At 35.8% G+C, this 27105-nt stretch overlaps 1 protein-coding gene across 7 annotated transcripts in view; it reads right to left on the reverse strand.

Moving 5' to 3' along the window:
- Window positions 1–27105, reverse strand: part of TMCC1 (transmembrane and coiled-coil domain family 1) — a 186460-nt gene that overhangs the window by 152711 nt on the left and 6644 nt on the right. For 2 of the 7 annotated variants that reach the window (XM_072941904.1, XM_072941902.1), the window contains exons 2-3: window positions 21668–21902; window positions 14527–14639 (exon numbers count right to left, since the gene is read on the reverse strand). The exons of 2 other annotated variants lie outside the window; for them this stretch is intronic. The gene's annotated coding sequence lies outside the window, so the exon portion shown is untranslated. Of the gene's footprint in view, window positions 1–14526; window positions 14640–21667; window positions 21906–27105 lie in introns of all 7 variants that reach the window. 3 more of the 7 variants (XM_072941905.1, XM_072941900.1, XM_072941901.1) reach the window with 2 other exon arrangements.

Genomic DNA, 27105 nt, shown 5'->3' on the forward strand with positions numbered 1-27105 from the left:
ACAGTTTCTTCAGCAAGTGGTGTTGGGAAAACTGGACAGATGCATGTAAATCAATAAAGTTAGAATACTCCCTCAAACCATATACAAAAATAAACTCAAAATGGCTTAAAGACTTAAACGTAAGACAAGACACAACAAATCTCCTAGAAGAAAACATACGCAAAACATTCTTTGACATAAATCTTGGCAATGTTCTCCTAGGGCAGTCTACTCAGGCAACAGAAGAAATTAGAGCAAAAATAAACAAATGGGACCTAATTATATGTATAAGCTTTTGCACAGCAAAGGAAACCATAAGCGAAACAAAACGACAACCTACAGAATGGGATAAAATATTTGCAAATGATGCAACTAACAAAAGCTTAATTTCCAGAATATATAAACAGCTCATACAACTCAATAACAAAAAAAACCCCAACCCAATCCAAAAATGGGCAGAACTAAACAAGCAGTTCTCCAATGAAGACATACAAATGGCTGATAGGCACGTGAAAAAATGCTCAATATTACTAATTCTCAGAGAAATGCAAATCAAAACTATAATGAGGTATCACCTCACACCAGTCAGAATGGCCATCATTCAAAAGTTCATGAACAATAAATGCTGGAGAGGGTGTGGAGAAAAGGGAACCCTCCTACACTGCTGGTGGGAATGTAGTTTGGTGCAACCATTATGGAAAACAGGATGGCGATTCCTCAAAAAAAAATAGACTTACCATATAATCCAGCAATCCCACTTCTGGGTATATATCTGGAGGGAACTCTAATTCAAAAAGATATGTGCACCTCAATGTTCACAGCAGCAATATTTACAATAGTCAAGATGTGGAAACAACCTAAATGTCCATGGACAGATGACTGGAAAAAGAAGTTGTGGTATATGTATACAATGGAATACTACTCCGCCATAAAAAATATAATGCCATTTGCAGCAACATGGATAGACCTAGAGATCATCATTCTAAGTGAAGTAAGCCAGAAAGAGAAAGAAAAATACCATATGATATCACTAACATGTGGAATCTAAAAAAAAAGAGAAAGGGAAAGGAAAAAAAGCACACTATGAACTCATCTACAAAACAGAAAGAGACTTGCAGACATAGTAAACAGTCATGGTTACCAGGGAAGGGAGGTGGGAAGCAACAAATTTAGGAGTTTGAGATTTACAAATGTTAGCCATTATATATAAAAATATATTTTAAACAATTTCTTTTGTATAGCACAGGGAACTATGTTCAATATCTTGTAATAACCTTTAATGAAAAAGAATATGAAAATGAATATATGTATGTATATGCATGACTGGGACACTGTGCTATACACCAGAAATTGACATATTATAATTGCTGGTACTTCCAATTTAAAAAAAATTAAATGTGGGCAATTTATTATATATTAATTACTTGATTAAAATTTTAAAATTTTTAATAAAGTGATAAAGAAACAAACATTAGTTTTAAACACCTGCATACTCAACACTGAGCCAGGAACTGTGAGACAATCAGGAAAAAAATGCAAAATGCAAGGAGTATGGAATAACAGGTAAGAATATTAGGTCTCGGGGGGGGTCAGTATAGCTCAGTAGTAGAGTGCACACTTAACATCCACAAGGTCCTGGGTTCAATTCCCAGTACGTCCACTAAAAAAAAACAACAACAAAAAAAACACTCAGGTCTCAGAATCAAATGCTCTAAATCTGATTATCAGTTTTAATAATTATTAACAAAGAGAATCTTGGCTCTCTAAGGCTCAGTCTCATTTTCTATAACATCTACCTCATATGGTTGTTGTAAGAATTAAAAGAAATAATACATGAGAATCATGTCTGCCATTTAGGAAGTTCCCAGTTAATGGTAGCTGTAAGTGCATCTTTCCCCCGCCCAGAATCTGGTGGGCTGTGCGTTTCTTCGCAGGTGAGGCCAACTTAACTCTTGATTTACATATCAATTCTAATATTTATTTAAATAAAAGGAGGGTTCTAAGCAGCACTGTGTGAAAACAATAAGAGAACTTAGAGCAAGAGAGAAGGAAAAAAGAACTGCATTATAGTGGAATAAAATTTAGGAAGGATTACATTTAATGCAAAATTGTAAATTCTATTCTAATTAATACTCAGATTAGCTGTTAGTACTTTACTGTTAGTACTTTACTGAAGTGCCTGCATTTCTTTTGTAAAGATAAATGCAAAATCTTTACAAAGTCTAAATCCTGATAGAAAATAATGTGGAAGGATACTACTATCTCATCAATTCATGTTCTTCTACTTACACTGTTCAAATATAGAATGTCTTGTTTTTTTGTCCCACAATTCAACTAAACAAATGTTTCAATGTCTTAAAAATGCAAGACACTGTAATATCCTAGCTGGATCAATGGAAATTAGAAAAGAAACCTACTTTTTCTCCCCCACTACGCTTTCCTAAAACCAGAAGAAAAAGCTTATTTTATATCCAACTCACTGATGCTAATAGTATCTACTTAGGTCAGAGCTAACATGTATTCCATTTCATATTTTGTCTTCCTATCAAAGTCCCTTCCATGAACTACCTGAATTCAAAATACTGGTAGCTGCTGCTGAGATGAGGCAAAGGTTTAACCACTAGACAGCATGCACAAAAAATTAAACCAGTGAACCTAAGACCCATTCAACGGTGGGGTTTCTAGGGTGGGTTTTTTTTTTTCCTCTCTGAGCAATCTACAGAATTTTCCAAACTGTATTCATAATGCATTCATTCCCAGGATCACTACTCAGAAGCATGTAAATAAACCATGGCATAGCCAGAGTCGACCAAACGTGTTTTGACAGATCCAGGCCAACCAATTGCAAAGCTTCTGAATATGCACCCCCACAGGCCCATGCAACGCCAGTCTTTCGCTCCAGCATATGTTCCTTTCCTTCCTGTAGGCCTGGTTCTGGCTTTTGAGGAAAGAAAAATAAAGCTGTCGGCTGAGTGGATCAAACTTCCAACAGGGTAAATCAAAAAAGACTGCCATATAAATCCCTTAGAACAAATATCTGCTCAACAGAAATGAAGATAACTTAGTAATAAAAGACAATACAATGACAATTCAATATATTTTATTTTTTTAGTGATTAAAAGAACAAGAAAATATTCAGATATGCTACTTTCATCAAATTATGAACCAGCTAGCTAGCATAAATAAAGAACTAAATAGCTCAAAGCCAAATAATACCATGCAGAGAGCTATTTTTAATTTTCTACATTGATTCCATTAGGTAATATGCTTCTGAGGAATCAGGTCATTTTCATCTTAACAATTTTTAAAATTCTAGGAAAAAAAGTTTATGGAAGGGGAAGGGATTGTTGCATAGGGAGAGTATACTATTAATTAACTGCAAATATCAATTAATAATTCAGCCTTAATTATTTGCCAACACAGATAACACAAGCAGGAGAATAGTATTTCTGGAAGGCATTGAAATTACTAATTTAATCATTCATTTGGTAAGTATTACCCAATACCTACTCCTTGGTTAAAAATGCACTACACACCAACAAATAAAAACGTACAGGATGGGAAATGTACGGATAAGCACACCACTATGGAAAAGCAATTCCCATATGTGTGTTTATTTGTATCTTAAGAACAGAATACTATCAAACACAGCACAATAAGAGGGTATATATAAATCTAACCAATGAGTTCTCTCCTTCACTAAGACATCTCCTTCTGGCTATCACCAGAGGGTACTTCAAAAAATCATGATCTTCCTTAAAAAAAAAGTAAAACAAAATAAAACAAAAAAAAACTTTTCTTTTTCCAGTATTCCTTTTTTCAGTGATGGGTACTCAGCGGCTTAAGCCAGAAACCTGGAGTCCTCTCTCCCTGTTCATATTCTACCCATCACCAAACTCTGCAGACTGTGCCACCTAAATATTTTTTTCTTCCAGTTTTATTGAGATATAGCTGGCACACAACACTGTATACGTTTAAAGTGTGCAGCATAATGAGTTGACTCACATACACCATGAAATGACTGCCACGATACGTTTAGTAGACATCTATCATCTCATAATAGGTACAAAATTAAAGAATTTGAAGAAAAAAATTCTTTTCTTGTGATGAGAACTCTTAGGATGTATTCTCTTAACAGCTTTCATAATAACATACAGAAATCGTAATTACAATAATCATGTTTTACATTCCACCCCTAGTACTTATTTACCTTATAACTCTAAGTTTGCACCTTTTGACTGCCTTCATCCAATTCCCCCTCCCACCACCTCTAGTAAACACAAATCTAATCTCTTTTTCTGTAAGTTTTCTTGTTTGTTGAAGTATAGTTGACCTACAACACTACGTTAGTTCCTGGTCAGGTGCACAAGATGCTGATTCAATGTTTCTATATATTACAAAATGATCACCATGCCTCCTAAATATTCTTGAACTAATTCCTTTCTATTGTCTCTAGCAATACCACTCTTGTCTAAGTAAGTCACCATCATCTCTCACCTGAACTAGACTAAGTACCTAACCAGTATCCCTGCATCCACTCTGGTAGACCTTCAATCTGTTCTCTGCCTCACAGTAAAAAATGTTCGTATCAAAAAGCAAATCTGACCTTATCGTTTCTTGCTTAAACCCTCTAACAGTTCATTCATTGTTCCTCTTAGAATAAAGGCAAAAACTTAACATGATCTTTAATAAAAACCTGCAAGAGCAGGCCTATTTCTTTATCTCAGACCATGTTCCTTCTCCCTCTAGTTCTCACTTATCACAACCTTAATCAGGTCCCTCATCTCACCATTTTCTTTTCTACCACAGGGCCTTTGCACCTGCTGTTCCTTCTGCCTGGACAATCATCCTTCCTCTCTTTGCCAAGTTAACACCTAGTCTTCCTTCAAATCAGAGCACTACCAGTATCGTTTCTTGAAGATGCACTTTCTAACCTGGTCAAATTTCACTAGTATCACCTATAATTTAACATTTAACTTAATATTTACCTCCTCCATCAGACCACAGGTTCCATGGGGAAATGGTATCTCATCAAGTTTTGCTCCACAGTATACCCCTAATGCCTGGGTAGTTCAATAAAAACATGTTGCATGAATGAACAAATGCATGAACCATGCTCAAGAACCATCCAGCATGGTCCAGACTGCCTGAGTCAAAGTTCAGTTGCCAGGAATCACAAATCATTCAATACCAGGCCAAGCGCCCATCATCACGATCTTTCATCTAATTCCTTTAGCAAGGTCCCTTAAGCAGGGATAATGAAGTTTATTCATCACAGGCCTTCTTCTGATGGCTTCCTATTTACAGAAAGAAACCACTGAAAAGTCAAACTCCACTGAACACTCTAAGATAAAGCAATCTAAATATGTTTAATTACAGTTTTCAAAATAAAATTACTTATTTTTTACATCTTGTCAAGTCTCAAGCAAAGACAAATCCCTGATTTATCTTGAAATCTGAACCTCTCACTCAACTTACTCAAGATAAATACCAAAATAATAGTTTACCAAATAATAACATTTAAAGAAGTTTAAATCTCTAGATATTAAAAAAACGAAAACAAAAACAAAACCTCAGTGGGAAAAGAAGACGAAATCAGGGCAATGTTTGGATGAAAAACCTTACAAAAGGTCCACCATACAAAACAAGAAAGACATCTTCCCCATGAGTTCTGGCAAAGTCAGTTCTCAGCCTTATTCACAAAATTCTTGGATAGCTTCCTTGGCCTAAAAAGCCTCACACTATTTCAGTGACTGAGTAAGCCTGGGTATGGATATGGTTGCTTAGGGGCGCCTATTGTGATGGTAAGCAAACAGTTCTCAATGATGTCTCAACAATTTTAAGTCATTAAAAACAGTGGATAAAATAATTCATGACAAAATTAAAAGGCAAATGAATTTAAAAATATAAGACACAGGGGCTGTAGTATCAGAAATTATTAACAATTTAGGAAAGGATAAACATATCTAAAGAAATTACGAGAGAAAAAAAGAGACATTGGTTCTTTAGATCCCAAAACGGCCAAATGACAGCACGAAAGTTTAGTTAACAAACCTATTTCATTCCTTAAAGTTATTAATGTCTTCAAACAACATCAAAAGAAGACTGCCACAGCAAATGGTCTAAAAAAACTGTAATTTTATTCTCCTGAGAGAAACTGTATATTCTGCTAAAATAACTATGTCAATGCACAGAACTTTTAATGACTTTTCTCACCTATTTTCTTTAATTTTTAGCATCAACCATCACCTACACGATAGAAAAAGAATGAATAAGCAATAAGAAATTAGTGGACTCATAACACTGCGCATAGTAATGTAAAATGGTACAGTTCTTATGGAAAAATTTGGTAGTTTCTTATAAAATTAAACATTCAGTTACACACCCCAGCAAACATACTCCTTGGCATTTATCCCAGAGAAAGTAAAACAAATGTTCATGGAAAAATGTGTACATGAATGTTCACAGCAGCATTACTGACAACACCCCAAACTGGAAACAATGCAAACATTCCCTCAACAGGCGAATGTTTAAACTAACAATGGAATACTACTCGGCAATAAAACGGAAAGAACTACTGATACCGATAGACAAAACAGCTTGGATATTAAGGGCATTATGCTTAGTGAATAAGACAAAGTCAATCTCAAAAGGTTACACACTATATGATTCTACTTATAAAACATCCTCAAAATGACAAAACTAGAGATGGAGAACTGATTACTGGTTGCCAGGGAACAGGGACAAGGACATGGGCAGAATAAGTTCTCAAAATAAAATGTTTTGAATTTAGCCAATAAGCATTAACTGCCCTTGGACTTCTGAGTTTTAATTCTGGCCCTGTGTCTAGTGAAATTATTTGCTAACATTCCCCCCTCTACTAGCTGTTTCACTAAATTACCAGCAGACACTAAGGCAAAACACGTAGTGAGGTACTTCTGTCTCTGAGTCATCAAGATATTCTTACAGAAAGTCTAAACACAAGAGTAAGAAAACAAAGTCAAGTCTCAGAACCCATAGTGACTACAACCTTAGCTGGCTAAAAGACACTCCAGCTGTCAGTACTGAACATGCAAAGACTATGCATGGGGCCAAAAAAGGCATGTTAATAGTAGCAGTGATCTAAAAAATAAAAGTCAAATGGACTAGTATGGTATTTTCTTGATTCTAGACCTCATCACTTGATTAAAAGGCATACCTATACCCGAATAACAACTTTTTGAGGGGAAATGCTACCATAATAAATGCATACCATGTCAACACATTAAGATTAAAAAAAAAAGCATTCCTCTAAGAATTGACAAAGTAGGGGGTTTATGTACCTACCAACACGTATCATTTGTTTCAAATTTTTCTAAGAGTTAGACTGAAACACTACCCCTGAACTTTTAACTATCTGGAAATCTATCAGGCCTTCTAGAGGTAATCAAAGATAAAATTTTAATAACATATTGCTGAAAGCTAACAGAAGTAATCTCTTGCAAAAATGTGTTAAGACTGCAAACATGTGAAGTGCAAACAGAACAAGACTGAGCTCTACCCAAAAGCACCCACCACAATTAATTTGTTAACCTTCAATTTCCTCATGGGTTACAACAGTACCTACTCTCATAGAGTTGTTGTGAAGATTAAATGTAAAACACTTAGAATGGAGCCTGCTATGCACTAAGCAGAAAATAAGTATTAGCTTTAAAAAAAAAAGAGAGACTACAAGGATACATTGTACAGCACAGGGAATATAGCTAATATTTTATAATAACTATAAATTTTGGAGTATAATCTATAAATTTTGGAGTATAATCTATAAAAATTTTGTATCACTATATTCAACACCTAACATAATATTGTAAATCAACTATATCTCAATTTTTTTTAAATGCTAAGAAAAAAACACTTATTTTCAGGAAATGCCAGGGACCAATACAGCAGTGGGTCCCACTCGGAATACTGCATCAGGTGTTTCTTACTATCTGGGTACAACCACCTTAACTTTTATGTGGGATGTTCTTGTCACGGTTTTTTGCTCAATCTGGTAAGAAAAAGAAATCATTAGTTGAGCCTAATTATCAACAAATCTATAGGAAGCAGGGAGAATCAGTGAACTGAAGACAAAAGCTAGTAATATGAAACTACTGCACTTAACAGATTTAGAGACCTCTTTCCCAGCACCCCCTTACATCCGCACACTGCAGTTTCAAAGCACTTCTTCACACATTATCTGATTTCATCCTCATGGCAATCCTGTGAGGTCCTTGCTGTTACATGACATTTTACAGATGAGAAAAATGAGGCTTAAGTAGCATGCTGAAGGTCACAAGCATGCTGAAGGTTGGCTTTGTCCAACACGTGTTAGAGCTGGAATCTAAATGTCCAGACTGCCACAGCTGCCTCTCTGAATGGGGATACACTGTACAATATGAACATACAGTATCTGAATGCCATCCTCCAGGATATCACCACAAACTACTAACAATTTCAAGACATCGAAAAATTAGAATAAATCAAAGCATTACAGGTCATTAAGGATCATCTGTATAATAATCTCTCGTTTTACATAATGCTCTTGTAAGTAAATGTTTTCAGTACTGAGAATCAAAAAAATTTTTTTCAAGTTTTCATATTTAAACACCTGCAAGTGTGTGCAGAGATCAAGTGGCTAAGAAAAAGAATAAAAGAATTAAAATATGCAAATCCCAAATTACTCCCTGTTTTGCCTGACTGCCACTTGGTTTGCAACATATTTTTTGGAAAAAAGACTTCCTTATTCATAGGCACAGATCAAATTTAAGATTTTTTCTGATAGCTTTGATGACTTTTTACTTTAAGTAACTATAAAGAATCTCGTACATGACTTAAATATATCTGAAAAAAAGTTATTTTATTACTTCTCACACTCTCAAAGCAATAATTTAATGTAAATTACAGTACATGATAAACTGATAAAAAAACTAATAGCAGTAATCTAAAGGAACAAAAATAATCTTGTAGTCCCTATTTTAAATTATTTATTGAGATTCTGACTTGTCTACAGCATAATTTCCTTTACTTTGCCACAGACATTGCAAAATTTTCAAACAATCTAGTATTATAATCATATTTATGTCTTAAATATTCAAAAAGAAAAAGGTAATGTTTCAAAGTTACATTTACTTGTCACTATAGAAAGATTTTTTCTTTTTATCTTTCATACAATTTTTAAAGATTACTTTCCATTTATAGTTATTGCAAAACACTGGCCATATTACCTATGATGTACATACATCCTTGAGCCTGTCTTACACCCAGTAATAGGTACCTCCCACTCCTCCACCCCTGCATTGCCTCCCACCACTGGTAACCACTAGTTTGTTCTCTATACCAGTGAATCTGCTTCTTCCTTGTTATGTTCACTATTGTGCTGTACTTTTTAGATTCCACATATAAGTGATACCATATAGTACTTGTCTTTCTCTATCTGGACTTATTTCACTTAACATAATGCCCTCCAAGTTCATCCACATTACTGCAAATTGCAATTTTGTTCTTTTTTATGGCTGAGTAGTATTCTGGTGTGTGTGTGTGTGTGTGTGTGTGTGTGTGTGTGTGTGTGTGTGTGTGTGTGTGTGTGTGTGTACGTACTTCTTTATCCATTCATCTGTTGATGAACAATTAGGTTGCTTCTATATTTTGGCAATTATAAATGATGCTGCTATGAACATTAGGGTACATGTATCTTTTCAAATTAGTATTTCTGGATTTTTTTGGATACATACCCAGAAGTGGAACTGCTGGGTCATATGGTAGTTCTACTTTTAGTTTTTTTGAGAAACTTCCATATTGTTTTCCACAGTGGCTGCACCAATTTACATTCCCATCAACACTGTAGGAGGGTTCCCTTTTCTCCACATCCTCACCAGCATTTGTTACTTGTGGTCTTTTTGATGACAGCCATTCTAACAGGTGTGAGGTGATACTTCATTGTGGTTTTGATTTGCCTTTCTCTTATGATTACAGAAGTTCAGCACCTTCTCATGTGTCTGTTGGCCATCTGCACGTTTTCTTTGGAAAAATGTCCATTCAGTTCTGCCAATTTTTTTAACTGGGTTGTTTATTTTCTTGATGTTGAATTGTATGAGCTATTTATCTATTTATATATGTTGGATATTAATCCCTTATCAGTCATATCATTTGCAAATATTTTCTCCCATTCAGTAGGTTGTCTTTTCATTTTGTCAATGGTCTCCTTCACTGTGCAGAAGTTTTTAAGTTTCATTAGGTCTCATTTGTTTAATTTTGCTTTTATTACCTTTACTCTAGGAAATGAATCCAAAAAAATATTGCTGCCATTTATGTGAAAGAGGGTTCTGCCTATGTTTCCTTCTAGGAGTTTTATAGTATCCAGTCTCTGAGTTTATTTTTGTACATGGTGTTAGAGAATGTTCTCATTTCAGTCTTTTACAGGTATCTGTCCATTTAAACATTCTCCACCTTTCTACACTCAAGAATCAACTAGTCCTCATTAATACAACCATATATAGAAATGGATGTTTAATAACTTGATGATAAAATTTAACTCCACAAAATATTATATGGATGGAAATCTGTTCAAAATATATTAAGTGCAATGGAGGGAAAAACTTGTAACAAAACAGTATAGACACTATTATCCGGATACACATGTGTATTTATAGGTATGTTTGCACCAGTCTACAGCGCACATACAAATCAAAATTGTAACACTGGTCATCACTGAAAATTATCATAGAAATTATAACTTTCTGATTTATATTTATCTGAGCCTTTTTAAATATCTCATATATAATAAATCTGTTACTTTTATAATCAAAGAAAATAGTAAAAAGCATTTTTAAAAACTTTACTCCACTAACCTAGGAATGTGTAGACTATCCAGGATTTGAACAAACATGATTTTCCAACAATCATTGTTTTTATATGCAGTCAAATAAAGGGGAAAACAAACCAAATGGGCTTATTATGAGAATTCAACCTGCATGACACAATCTTAGTGCTTTGAGAAAAGTGGGAGAGGGAGTAAAGGTAAGCAGAAACACTAAGTAATGACTAAAGAATTACTGTTTAAGGCTAAAAACTTTCAAGTGATTTATAATCTTTTAAGAAGTGACTTATAATTCTCATTGGTAAAAACAAGACAAAATATAATTAAGATAACCCAATTAAAAAATAGGGAAAGAAAATGTGAAAACATTTTTCCAAAGATATACAACTGGCTGATAAACACACGAAAAAATGCTCAACATCACTAATCATTAGGAAAATGCAAGTCAAAACCACAGTGAGATACAACTTCACACACACTAGGATGGCTAAAATCAAATCACAGACAATACAAGTGATTGAAGAGAATGTAGAGGAACTGGAACCCCTGTACATTGCTGGTGGGAATGTAAAATGGCCCAGGCAGGCAGTTCCTCAAAATGCTTAACTGAAGAGTCACCACAGGACTCAGTAATTTCATTCCTAGGCAGATACACTTAAGTCTACACAAAGCCCTGCAGACAAATTTCACAGCAGCACTGTTCAGAACAGCCAAAAAGTGAAATTAATCCAAATGTCCACTAACTAAAAAATGAATAAACAAAATGTGGCATACCCATAAAATGGAATATTATTTGGCAATAAGAAAAAGAACAGATACATGCTACAGAATGGATATACTTTGGAAACATGCTATACGAAAGAAGCCAGTCACAAAAGACCACACACTGTATAAGTTCATTTATATGAAATGCCCAGAATAAGTAACTCCACAGAGACAGAAAGTACATTAGTGGCTACCTAGGACAAAGCCAGGGGGCAGACATGGGGAATGACTGATAAGTGGCTACAGTTTCTTCTGGGGGTGACGAAAATATTCTGGAATCAAACTGTGGTGATAGTTGTACAACTCTGTGAATATACTAAAACTGAAATGTGCACTTTGGGTGAATTTTAAGTTATGTGAAATGTATTTCCAAAAAACTAATAAAACAGAATGTTAACAACAATGAAAACGCGTGCATGACACACAGGAACTCCATGTATTATCTTTGCTTAACCTGTCCATAAATCCACACCTTCTAAGATGAAAGATACAGACACATGAATCAGTGAACAAAATCACATGACCCACAGCCACAGCAGGAGGGCCCGGGCAGCACCGCAGCACTTCGGGAAGACCCACGCACAGCACCTCAGACAAGAGTGCTCAACAGATGTTAGACATAGCAGATGAGGTCCGGCCTCATTCACAGGGTTACACAATGGCACAGGTAGCAGGAAGAACAGAACTCACCGACCTGGAACAAGTTCATCACTCAGACAACTTTCCCTTTCCCACGTACTTACAACCTGCCAAATAAATTTACTTTCAGACAACTCAAAAATTGTCAGGGAAAAAAATCTACACAGAGAAGAAAATGTTGGTAGACAACACTGCCACTGTATCAATGTAAGACTATCCCCTCTGTACCCTGGATTAGGGTTTCATTAGAAAAGCATTTCAACACAATTATGCCATATCTGCTTCCAAAAGGCTACAGACCTCACAATCTACAGATCAGACTTTATTATAGCATTCAAGATTCAAATTACTGATGAAACATAAAAGAGGTCAAGATTTGTTTTCACTGGCTTCTTAACATGAATAATAAACCACTCAAAGAGTTCAAAAAGAGGGTACTGACTGGAAAGGGGCATAAAGGAATTCTAGAGGGAGGAAAATGCTCTGTATCTTGATCTGACTAGTGGTTATAATTACATATATACGCTGCATACATACGTAAAAATTCATTAAGCCATATATACATCTTAGATTTGAGCATTTGCTGAAAATTATACCTCAGTTTTTTAATGAAATTTTAAAAATGGATCCTAAAGAATAATCTCATCATCCCAAAGCATATGATGTAAGAAAAGTCAGATTTTGCCTTCTTTTATTAAAAACAATCAATCACGGAAAAACAAAGCAATTTGATTTGTTACCTCAAAATGAACAAGAAAAACAGGTCTCTGGGCTCTGTTCTATCATTAATCTAACCTTTGTGCTTCAAAGACAATGAGACTGAATCTTGAGATTCTTCTACTGAGGCAGAAAAAGAAAGAGGACAGAACCAGTTATCCGGAATAAGACCAGAAAACTAAGGAACCAAATCAACCCCCTCTCTATCCCCAAAAGCCATACTCTTATTCTCAAATGAGAAAATTATTTTTATCTAAAACTGGCTATGAAATAATGCAAAAGAAGTTCGCAGGTTCATACTCCCTCTAAAAACGATCACAGAGCTACTTCTTGCTTCGTTCTGTAGTTCTTCTAAGGGTCGAAGGTACTATACTCCCTGACCTTTATTTCTGACCTTTACTTACATGTCTTGAGTAAGACAGTGAGCAGTGTACGGGTTAGGCCTCAACAGACCAAGACAAAGCACGGCTTTTGTTTCAGAGTCACATCAAATATTAGAGTTGGACTCTAAACTCCAACTACTCACTTAATGAATAAAGAAACTAAATCCTAAAATGGTTAAGGAACTTGCCTAAGATCTCAGAGCTAACAAGTGGCAAAGTTGAATCCAGCCTTCTATTCACTACACCACAACTACATCTCTGCTCAAACAGAAGCTGGGTACCACCTTATCTGACGTGATAGTTACACTCTGGGAGAGGAGGAATGGTTCATATTATCCAAAGTCTCATACTCATCGGTCCCATAACACTAATATTTAATTAATTTATAATTAGAGTTATAACTGTCAACCAGGTTACGGTCAGTACCTTGTTTTCTCAGCAATAAAATCCCCTTGGTAAACTGAAATAATACCAAAAGGCTCCTTGGTAAATGAATAAAAAAGGCAAAAAGAGATAAATGGTTTAAAGAATATATGCAGCAACTTCTTTTCATGGCAAACCATCTTACTTCACCAAAGACATTCATATTATCCATTCAGCAAACAATGAAATGTCTACTAGGTGTCAGGCACTGTGCTGGGCCCAAGGAATACAAAGACATAGATACAGGGGCTTTGATTTAGGTACACAGACAAACAACAGACTGCAGCAAGGGCCACGATGGGATGCCCAGGGTGCCACAGAAGCCCAGGGGAGCATGTCTACTCTAATGTGGATGGTCAGGGAAATCAGACCAGCTTCTTGCTCTCTTAAGCAGTAATATTTGCTCCAGAAAGCTCAGGCTTCTCATCATTCTTGAAATACACTATCTTGAACACTGGTCTCTTACACAAGTAACTCCAAAACCTATGCCTGAGGCAAAAGAAAAACAGGATTACAGTATTATCCTATTTATGAAAAATTACTTCATATTCACGTATCTGTATGTGTATGTATTTTCAAAGAGACATGTATGAAAGGATATTCATAAAAATTTTAGTGGTAATCATCTCTGTGGGATGGAATTTCAGATTGTTTCACCCTCTCTAAGCTTTTCTGCATTAATTTTTAAAAACACTCCTGTAATTTTTTTGTTTTCCTGTAACCAAGGTGAGTGGGACAGGGCAAGCACCAGAAGAAAGCTGAATAAACGCTCACTGTACTTACATCAGACTGTCTCCCCTATTCACAGTATTATTTGTCACATGGGAGGACACTAATGCAGCATACTTGAGACCCTTTATTTATACTTGTAAGAAGGGCCACTCCTGGGAAAGTTCCTGGAGAAACAAGAAAGGTAGATGGTAGAAACATAATGTTTTGTAACTGCCACGCTAAGATGTTCAGACTGCATTCTGTGGATGACAGAAAAAAACTGAGGGGTTTCTGGGCTAAGGATTAACAATTAACTCCATTTTTTTTTAACAAAGTAACTCTGGTATCATTTGTAATATAAAGATAGGAAAGGGAGCAAAGGCAAAAAGATGTGTTAGAAAGTTTTGGATACTTTTTTTTAATTTAGAGAAATGATAGCAAATTTTTATCAGTGGTATCTCAGGTGGATGAAAATATACAGTCTCCCACTTTCAGTGTTTATAAATTTCAATAAACCTTGCATTTCTTAAAATAAGTATGTATTATATTTATAACCAGAAAAAATAAGCATAGCTATCACAGTAACTCAGAGAGGGTGCAGGGGAGATGATGACAGGTTGGATCACAAGCTCTGTAAGGGGAGGAAACTAATCTGCCTTATTTATCACTATATTCCTAGTACCTTGTACAGTGCCTAGCACATATTATGTGCTCAATAAATATGTCAGAATAAACAAAAAATGAATGGAAAAAAAGTGAATGAGTGAGCATCCTGAAGGTTCAATGAAGAAGAAACATTTCAGAAGTAAAAGTACATTTGTGATCAACACAAAGGCTTAAGGTTTTTGGATTACTTGGCTAAGAGAATGATGAGCAGTAAATCAGGATAAGTAAACCTACAGGAGGTACAGGTATACAGAAATGCAAAGAGATCATGGCAAAATGCCAGTGAGTTTGGTGAAAGACATTACGTTTCAGGAACCAGTAGGCAATCTAGGCTAAAGAAGTAGATTTAAAAGTCATTCATATGAAGCTTGTATCAGAGACCAGAGCTACCACACACCACAGTCCATGGATTCTCACGCTTTTATTCAACAACAGACTAGGATATGCAGATCGAAATGGAATATACCTCTGGGTGCCCTGAAGCCTTAACATGATCTCCTTAACCTACAGATTCTTAAACTTAGATTATGAAATAAATACACTTCACTGAGTCTTCATCTCATTTGCTTCCTAATAGGATATAAAGATCCACAGCTATACTTCCTATTTTCACTATTGCTGCAGATAGAATTCTGCACTCACACGTACAGGGAAGATCAGAAATCAATACACGTGGCATTATTTACCATAAACACACAGAATTTATATACTGGTTTTATTCAATATTATCCACTGGCAAACTCATAAAATAATGATCTGTCACATGCTATTGACTTTTTTTTAAAGTTTCAGTTTGACATTTGAAATACTTTTGAGAAAAAAATGCTTTGAGAGAGCACCCTTTGTCTACAGATAATGCTTTTATAGATGTGATTCACAGGATAGGGCAGGAAAAGGTTTTTTATACTTTTTTCTATCTTATTCCAGGATTACAACATGATACTTCTAATTGTCTTCACATATGCAAATCTCTTTCCCCTCCAATTCATTCTACCTATGAATTGAAAACAAAATCTTCCCATTTCCTTTGTTTCAACTTTACCTCTCAAAAATCCATCCTTCATATCTTAAACATGAGGTGATAATCACAGTAAGTTTAGTGAACATCCATCATCTCATATAGGTACAAAATTAAAGAACTAGAAGAAAAAAAATTTTTTTCTTATTATGAGAACTCTTAGAATTTACTCTCTTAACAACTTACATATATAACATACAGTGGTATTAATTATGTTTATGATGCTGTACATTACATCCCTAGTATTTATCTTATACCTGGAAGTTTGTACCTTTTGACTGCCTGCATCCAACTCTCCCAAAATCCCTGCCTCCTCGACCCCTGCCTGCCTCTGGTAACAACAAATCTGATCTCTTTTTCTATGAGTTTGTTTCTGAAGAATAATTGACCTACAATACTATATTAGTTCCTGTTAGACAACACAGCGATTTGATATTTCTATATATTTCAAATTGATCATCATAATAAATCTAGTTACAATATTTCACCAAAGATATTACATAGTTATCAACTATATTCCCCACATTGGTAATACCTGTGACTCATTCATTTTGCAACTGAAAGTTTGTACCTTTTATCTCCCTCACCTATTTCTTTCTTCCCCATCCTCTCTAGCTTACTTTTTAAACAGCCAAGTCTGTCACCTCATTTTAGGACCACAAGGAAAGTCTAACTACTAAAACATGGTAAAAATACAGTTATTTCTGCAAAATAAAAGGGAAAAAGGCAATTACTATTTCAGAATACCTGAAAGAACAGTAAAATTAGCTACAGAAAGAAATTAAGCAAACTCTGAATAAAATCATATTAGAAATTTGACAATAACTATACCTCTTCAGTATACTAACATTCATTATCCAAAACATGACATATTTAAACGGGGAAAATTTATGAGAATTTTGAAAAAGTTTGGTTAACTAGCCAGATTATTTTAACCCTGTCTTAAGAAAACATTTTTTTAACTGCTTAAATAGTATTCCTCTGAACCCAAACTACACTGCACATGGTACCATTTAGGGATATATATGACTGGAAAAATGATCAGTGATTCCATGAAGCTCCATTCCATCCTCTTTGGACAGGTGCTAAGAAATCTACTTGTTTGATATACATTTAATCCCAACCCAGTGTGAGTAGAAAAGATAAGGTAACTCTATTACAGAAAGAGCATGTGGCCAAGCAAATGACTGAAGCCACACAGGACAGGTTATTTCACAATACTTCCCAATACAACCTGTCTGGTGGTTCTGTGTTTGCTTGTTTTCAAGACACCGACTTCAAGGCCATACTGAAACTAAATTTTAAAAAATAAGGCTAAAAATAAAGTGAGTCACTGAATCAGAGCTAGAAGGGATTCTAATGATTTAAAGGTAAGAGATTCTAATTAGTTTATACAGGTAGTTGGTAGCAAAGTCTATAACTGAGGCTTCCAACTCCTAGAAGAGACAACAGGATGTTTACTGAGTGTCTACTATGTGCAGAGAACTCTGCTAGGCACTATGTTAGACCAGTGCTCACTCTTGTATACAAAGATACTTCCCATAAAAGTTCAAAAACATTAATTTAAGTCTTAGATTCTCTCTAAGGAAATTTCTGTATTAGGACACAGTAGTGTCTACACCTCTAACAAGCATGTTAAAATAAGCAGAAGGGGAAAAAAAAAACTTCAAAGTAGGAACAAATTTGGAATTCCAAATAATTTACCCTTCCTTCCTGGCTATGAAAATTCACATGTTGATACTTACCACTGAAAAGATTAAGACCATCAAAAGATATCTCTACCCAAATTTCATGAGCCCATAGTCTAAGGAAAATGAGCATTATTCCTGTTGGAAAAATGATCTGTTTTTGTCACATCACATCACACCACTGAAGAATTAGCTCTGTCACGGGGTTACAGGACAGTTATCTGAGGACAAAAGTCTAGGCAGAAAAACAGCTGATACTGGAATTTGATAAAGACCTCTCAGGAAGATGGTATTTAGCTGTTTCAATGGCACCTTTCATCTAAGGATCTTAAAACAAATGTTATTTACATTACCAAGAATCAAAACAGTGGCACCATGGCCCAATAAGGAAGCATATCAACGATCTAGAGGGAATTTAATATCAATGTTCTGAAATTTAGCCCTCTACTGTAAAAACAAGATCTGGCAAGCTAAACAAATAAACAATAAACTTCATATATTTGAACCTCTTTCTTCACAAGCAAGGTTGGTCAGACAATTGCTTAACCGTTTTATACATTCTCCACAATATTTGAGCACTGTCCTGTCAGAAAAGGAAAGCTCAGCTCACAACAGCCCTCTTTGGGTTTTACATGTACCCACACAGCATTAAGACAGCAGCAGTCTGAGACCACTAACAAGTTTTGGCCCCAATCTGCTACTTCACCTTCACTAGAACATACACTCCATTCAGGCAGAAACTTTTATCCACTGTATCTCCAGCATGTACAACAGAGCCAAACATATATGAAATACTGTTTAAATCAACAAATGAAGAAACAGAAGTCTTCCATAATGCCAAGACCAAAGTTACAGCTAACTTTGGTTATCTGCACAAGCTCATCTGGCTGAGGACGCTACACAGATTAGATACTTCGACCACAAAACAGGAGTATGACGAAGTTCTTACAAGCCCCTCTGACAGCCCAAATATTAGTGTTTAAAGTGTCTTTCAGTCCTAAAATGTAGGAAAGAGTAGCTGATAGCCAACTGGTTCCTATCCAATCCTCATATTTCTTCGTGTTCACAATAACTGCTAAGGATTATTTTAAAACTCCGTCAGCATGAAACAAACATTTAGGAACTAAGAATCGGTGGTTTAGGATACCCTAAGGACCTCAAAGTACATTTTCCAGTATTATTTAAATGAACAATTAATCTAGCCAGTTATTAATAATACTACTTAAACATCTTAAATCTCCTCCTATCAAGGTCATTTATCTAGAGTTACAGATTTTTACTTAAGTGTCCTACCTCTTCAGGGTTTAGGAATGTTCTGCTGTTGGAAAGGCAACATCTCCAATCAAGACTTTTACCTCCACTGCCTCACTGAAACTATTCTTATCAAGGTTACCAACAACTTCCACACTGCTAAATCAAATGGTTAATTCTCAGCTCTCATCCTAATTTGACACAGTTGATCACTCTCTACTCCTTGCAACATTTTCCTCATTTGGCTTCAGGATACCCTCCTAACTGGTTTTCTTCCTACCTCTCTGCGTGTTGCTACTAAGTCTCTTTTGACTGTTCCTCATCTCCCTAACCTCTAAAGATCTCTAAACTCATCTACTCCAGAGTTACCTAACTTCTACACCCTCTTCTTACTTCTATCTCTACTCACTCCCTTGCTGATCTCATTCAGTCCCCTGGCTTTAAATACAATCTGTTTTTCAACAACACCCTGAGGTAAACCCAGCAGATCCTCTCTCCTGAATTTCAGGTTCATAAAACCAACTACCCACTCAACATCTCTACTAAGTCTAATAGGCAACCATAATGTATGTCCAAAACTGAGATCCAATTCTTCCCCTCCAAACTTTTGCCCTTTTCAGTCTTCCCCATCAATAAATGGCAAGAGCATCCTTCCAGGAACTCGGAGCAAAAACCTTGGAGTCATCCCTTTCTTTCACCGCATACATTCAATCTATCAGCAAAACCAGTTGACTCTACTTTAAAAAATACCCAGAATCAGACCATATTTCACCATATTCACTGCTACCCTCCAGGGCAAACTGTCATCTTCTCTCACTTGGATTACAGCAATGGCCTCCTAACTGATATCCCTGCTTTTGCCCTTGCCCAATCCATCATCAGTCTATTACCCACACAGCAGCCAGAATAGTGACGGTGTCAAAATGGAAATCAGACCATGTCATACCACTGCCCAAAACCCTCCAAAGGCTTCTCATTTCACTCAGTGTAAAAGCTAAAGTCCTAAAAGCACCAACAGGACCAGCAGCAACTGGATGCTTACTAGAAATGGGGCCCACCTCAGACTCACAAAATGAGAATCTGAATTTTAACAAAAACATCCTAAGTAATTTATGCACATGTTAAAGTTCGAAAAGTACTTCGGTAAGGCACTGCAAAATAAGCACTCACCCTCCCCAATCTTTGCCATTCCTCATGTAAGCTTCAGTCTCAGGACCTTTGCACTTGCCATTTGCTATGCCTGGAATGCTCTTTTCATAGATCTTCATGGCTTGCTCTCTCACCTTCTTCAAGACTTTACTCAAATGTCACCTCCTCTGTAAGGCCATCTGTGACCACTCAATTCCTCCCCCTCAATAAGCCCTTATTCCTCTTTCCCACTTTTACTTTTCTCACTAGAACTTGTCATCAAAGGTTAAAAAACTGCATTTTTACTTATTTATCTTGTTTATTCTCCCCATATAATATAAAAAATAAGCTCTATAAAGGTGGAGATTTTTGACAGTTTCCTTCCCCAGTGCCTAGAACACACTAAGCACTCAGTAAGTATTTTAATGCATAAAATAAACAAGAGGTTTATCTTCAAAACACTATCCAACAGATCTTATAAAATGGTTCCTTATCACACAAACTGACATTTTCTCAGCATTACACTGAACGGACCCACTTTTTAAAATATAATGAGCACCTACTCTATACTTACACATTGTAAACACCAATGTTCAACCACGATTTAAGTATGAAGATTTAAAAGTCAGATTCATGACAGGGCTATACCATCAAAAAGTTTGCAGAAAAAAAATCTGACTCTTTGAGTGATTAAAAAAGAGATATGCTGGAGGGAGGGTATAGCTTAGTGGTAGAGCATGTACTGGCCTGCACAAGGTCCTGGGTTCAAGCCCCAGAGCCTCCATCAAGGGCAGGGGTAGAGAGAAGGATGCCTCCATCTCTCCACAATGCAGTAACAATCCTTTATACTGATAAAATACTCTTCCACACAAATTTTTTCATCTGATCCTCAACAGTCCTGTGAGGTTCATGTAAAGCAAGTAACAATAACACTTCTAGAGGTAAGAAAACAAACATACCTTAATTCTCAAAGCATAGCTGTAATAATGTCAAAACTGGGACTGAGGTCTCTTGATTTTTAGTTCAAAACTCCGTAACATCACACTTCCTCTTGCAAACGATACTGAACCAGACTATAAAATCACACAGCCATATACTATACTGAAGATGCTAAGCTCTCCCAAACCACCGGGTGTCTGTGCAGAATGGGAACAAACTCAGTTCACCAAAGTCACAATCTCAACTTGAAGAATAAGAATTCAAACTGTTTCCTGCTACTTAAAAGGCTAACCCAGAGTCCAATGACATTCACAAAGAATGTAAGAAATAAGCTTGTTACACTGCACATCAAGAAAGTTCTTATTGAGCTATGACAATTGCTAGAAAAAAGAATGGGAGAAAGGAAAATGGAACAAATGAATGAATGAGAACTGAGTTCTGCCAAGAGTCAATGTTATATTATGATTTAGTACTGCTCTAAGTGCCTGAGTGATGCAATTTTGCAAAACAAAAAAAGACATACCTCCTCAAAATCCCAGCACAATAGCTTTCCCTTGTTTACATAGATGAGGATGAACAGCTGTAATCCAAAATGTTTCCAAAAAATTTGTTGTTTAAAAAGACATAGAAATAGAAGATCCACATGAAGAGAGATCCAATCTGGAAGATGGAGACCGTCTTCTAAATCTTATGTTCACCAACTGTCAGCATCTGCAGAAAGTGCTAACCACCGGTGTGTCTCCTCAAGACAGCAATACCTGCTGGAACAGAGGAGCAAGAAGAGAAACAAATACTACTAAATGCAGATATCTGGCTGGAAAACAATTACCAGTTGTTAGTCAGCAAAATATTTCAAGCTGAAAAAGTGAACATTAGAAGATCACATGGAAGTAACACAGCAGCCAAGTCCAGTTGGCAATGAGGTTATCAATGACAGCAGCAATCAAAGGTACATTTCAGCACGCAACCCAGCTGATGAATAACAAGGAGTGTATTAAAGAGAATATAAAAATCTATTTCATATTTTTATAGCAAGATGATGGTCATACCATATAACCAAAGAAACACAGTTAAGTATTATTAGATAGTCTGGCAAAAACACCAAGCACTCCGGAGCCTTATAAAACAAATACTGTAGAACTACCAACGCAGTCGTCTAGGTCAGCAGAAAATATAGAATAACCATGCAAAAAATACATATGTAGGCCTGGCAGAAAAGCAAAGTTAATGAGTAAGTTGAGGGACATCAAAGTTAATTTGACAGATGATGCTTTTGTGTACCCTTGTTAGGTATCTTACTGAATTAGGAATCTGTTACATATTGGCAGCAAATTAAGGTACTATTTCTTAACACCGGCCACATCACTGCATTCTACCTACTACAGTTACAGAGTATATGGTAGCCTAAAATGAAATACAGCTGACCCTCAAACAACACAGGTTTGAACTGTGCAGATCCACACATATGTGATTATTTTTCAATAGTAAACATTCCTTACTACACAGTCCATGGTTGGTTGAATCCAAGGATCCAGAGGAACTTTGGATAAAGAGGGCCAATTACACATATATTTTTAATCGAAGTACAGTCAGTTTACAATGTTGTGTCAGTTTCTGGTGTACAGCATAATGCTTCAGTCATACATGAACATACATATATTTGTTTTCATATTCTTTTTCACCACAGATTACTACAAGATATTGAATATAGTTCCCTGTGCTACAGTATAACCTTACGGTTTATCAGTTTTTGTGAGGAATCCTCCTGTATTTCGAACAGAGAGACGTTCTGCCAGAGTTCAGTAGGTGTTCTGTGAGATTAGGTCTGTAGATGTAATTCTTGGTCTATTTGTGGGAGAGGGTGAGCTGTGAGCCTCTCTACTTGCCATCTTGGTACCTCCCTATCTAGTCCCAATTGTAAATTATATGTGGATTAACATCCGCAATGTTCAAGGGTTAACTGTACACTGAATGGCATTAACAGTAGATAAAGACAATGCAGAAGAAAAGATTAGTAAATGTAAAGACATAACAATAGAAACTATCCAAAATGGAACCTGGAATACAAGAAGACTGAGCAAAAAGAGCAGAGCATCAGTGAGCTAAGGGACAAAATCAAGAAGCCTAATAATGTACGTATAACTAGAATCCTGGGGGAGAGAGGTTTGAAGAAATAATATTCAAAAATTTTACAAATTCAATGAAGACTATAAATCCACAGACACAAGAAGCTCAACAAACACCAAGCACAAGAAACATAAAGAAAATTAAAACTTCAACAAGGAGTAATCAAAATCAAATTGCTTAAAACCAGAGATAAGAAAAAAAAATCTTAAAGGCAGCCATAGGAATATAGAATGGGAGAAAATATTTAAGTAACTGATATCCAGAATATAGAAAGAATGCCTACAACTCAGCAATCACAAAGACCAACCAACCCAATTCAAAATGGGCAAAGGACTTGTAGACATTTGTCCAAAGATATAGGAACAGCCAACTGGTAAATGAAAGAAGCTCAACATAACTTATTAAGAAAATACAAGTCAAAAACACAATGAGAAGCCACCTCATACTCATCAGGATGGCTACTATCCAAAAAGCAAACAAACAGAAAAGAAAATAATAATACTGGCAAGAATATGGAGAAGTTGGAACTCTTATGCACTGTTGGTGGGAATGTAAAACATACCACATTTCCACAGCCACTGTATAAAACAGTATGGCAATTCCTCAAAATTTAAACACAGAATGGCGATGTGATCCAGCAATTCCACTTCCAGGTACATACTCAAGAGAAGAAAAAGCAAGATCTCAAAGAGATTATTTGTGCACCCTATGTTCATAGCAGCATCATCCACAATAGCTAGAACATAAAAGCAACCCAAGTGTCCAATGACAGATGAATGGATAAGCTAAATGAGGCATATACATACAATGGAATATTATTTGGCCTTAAAAAGAAATTCCAATGTATGCTACAACATGGATGAATCTTGACAACATAATGCTAAGTGAAATAAGCCAGTCATAAGAAGACAAATACTGTATGATTCCACTTATATGAGGTACTCAGAGTAGTTAAAAATCATAAAGACAGAAAGTAGATTGTCAGTTGAGAAGAGCTGGAGGTGAGGAGACCGGGGAGTTACTGTATAATAGGTATAGCATTTCATTCTGCAAGATGAAAAGAATTCTGGAGATACATGGCCATGATGGATGAACAATGATACAAACGTAACTTATACCACTGAACAGTACACTTAAAAATAGTTAAGATGGTAAATTTTATGTGTATTATACCAGAACTTGGGGGGGGGGTAATTAGGTTTATTCATTTTTGGAGGAGGTACTGGGGATGGAGCCCAGGGCGTTATGCATGCTAAGCATGCACTCAACCAGTTGAGCTATACCCTCACCCGATACTAGAATTTTTTAAAATTGAAAGAAAAATAAAAGGTAGCCAGAAGAAAACAACCACACATTCTGTACAGAGGGATAAAGATAAGAATGACAGCCAACTTCTTATTGGAAAGGAAGCACCCCAGAAGACAGCAAAGCAATATGTTTCAAGTACTGAAAGAAAAAAAGACTCTCAACCTAGAATTCTACATCCAGTGAAAATAGTTTCTATAAATCAAGGCAAATTAAAGACTTCTTCAGACATACAAAAACTGAAAGGATTCATCACCAGCAAATCTGTACCACAAGAAGTGTTAAAAGAAGTCCTTCTTTCAGAAAAAAAACGTAGCAAGGAGAAATCTAGAATTACACAGAAAATGAAGAACACTGGAAATGGTAAAGAATACACATATAGTACTTGACAAAAACTTTTATTATGATGAGATAGCAGACTCATGTATACTAAAATTAAGAAAAGCACTAAAGAGATACATGAGATACATGTATCTTCCAAAATATCTGTCTTCCAAAATAACTTGATTAAAAGAATTCATTACCTATCACAAATTACTGTAATCAGAGTCAATATTACCGTTTTTACAAAAAGAAGTCCCAAAGTACAAGCTATGTGTCTAGTAACAGTCTTTCAGAGAAGTGAAATTAAAATATTTTTAGTTCACTGGGCTGTGTTCTATTACACAAACCCTTTTAAAGGGTTGGCCTACAGTGAAGTTACCTGGAAAAAAGTATGATGTTGGTTAATATATAATTTATTAATTTTCCATCATCTCCAGGAAATCTCAAAGTAACTCAGAAGCTACAAAAAACAGCAAAGAATGTTCCTTACTTTCAAGAAGCCTGAATAACATTAGGTTTTGATGAACTAGTCAGGTTACCCCAAACTGGCCAAAGAAGAAAATTTTTTATTTTTCAGTATAGAACTAATTTTTTCTTTTAGTGTTTTTTTTGGGGGGGGATAATTAGGTTTATTTATTTATTTTTAGAGGAGGTACTGGGGATTGAACCCAGGACCTACTGCATCCTAAGCATGCGCTCTAATTTATCTATTTTTAAGCTGAGTATTCAAGGAGGTTTTTTTTTCCCATTGTGGTAAAATATACATAAAATTTGTGTACATAACATAATATGTATACATAAATATATATAACCATTTAAGTGTACAGTTCAGTGGAATTACATTCACACTGCTGTGAAACCACCATCCATCTCCAGAACTCTTTCATCTCTCAAAACTGAAATCCCATCCCCATTAAACAATAACTTCCATCCTTCTCCCCCCAGTGCCTAGCAAACACCATTCTACTTTCTGTCTCTACGAATCTGATTCCTCTAGGGAACTCATATGAGTGGAATCATGTCGTATTTGTCTTTTTGTGACTGGCTTATTGTCATTGAGCATGATGTCCTCAAGGTTCATCCACGTTGTAGACTGTATCAGGATTTCCTTCCTTTTCTAAGCTGAATTAATACTCTACTCTGTCTATACACATTTTGTTTATCTACCATCCGTGGATGGACACTTGGGTTGCTTCTACTTTTACCTATTGTGATTAATGCTGCTGTGAACATGGGTGTACAAATTTCTGCTCAAGACCCTGCTTTTAATTCTTTTGGGTAGATACTCTAAGGTACAACTGCTGGATCATATATTAATTCTGTTTTAATTTTTTTTTTGAAGCACCTTCATACGGCTTTCCACAGTGGCTACATCATTTTACATTCCCATCAACAGTGCACAAGGGTTCCAATTTCCCCACATCCTCACCAACACTTGTTATTTTCTGGTTTTGTTTTCTTTTGCTTTTTAAGCAACCATTCTACAGGTGTTAAGCAGTACCTCACTGTGGCTCTGATCTGTGTTTCCACACTTAATAGCAATAGAGCATAAAAAGAAGAAAACTTTGGCCAAGTCTTTTAGAGGAAAACAAATTTATCAAAGCAAAGGTGTCAAAGCAATAACTGCAAAACAAAGCTCGGAGCTGGGTACTGAAATAGGAGAAGGAAAACACTAATATTTAATGCCACTCTATTATAGTCCAAACCTCAGAGGGAATGCGGTTAATAAGAATAAAACCTCTGCAATATCACTGATGCCAAATAGATCACAGAATGGGAATCCTGCCTACTATCCCTCTGAATACATAACGTCAAATACAATTTATACACTCAGAAACTCCTTGAGGCCACAAGCAGATCTTATAATCCAACTTCACAGTGACTGGACCAAAATTCTTTACTCTGTAAAGACAATGGGAAAATTATGTGATTTCAGGATCCACTGATAAACATCATGCCCTGAGAAAGTAGCATTTTTTCAGCACTTAAATCCAAGTAAACCACCGTGTAACTTTACTCTCAATATAAAAATAAAATGTACCAAAAGAAGTACATTAGTTGTAAATCCAAAACATGTTCAAACAAAAACTTACACATGAATGTTCACAGCAGCACTACACATAACAGCCAAGAAGTGGAAACAACCCAAATGTGTATCACTGGTGAGTGGATCAACGAAATGCTGTGTATTCATACAATGGATTA

Source organism: Vicugna pacos, chromosome 17 (assembly GCF_048564905.1).
Source record: "Vicugna pacos chromosome 17, VicPac4, whole genome shotgun sequence".
NCBI lineage: Eukaryota > Metazoa > Chordata > Mammalia > Artiodactyla > Camelidae > Vicugna > Vicugna pacos.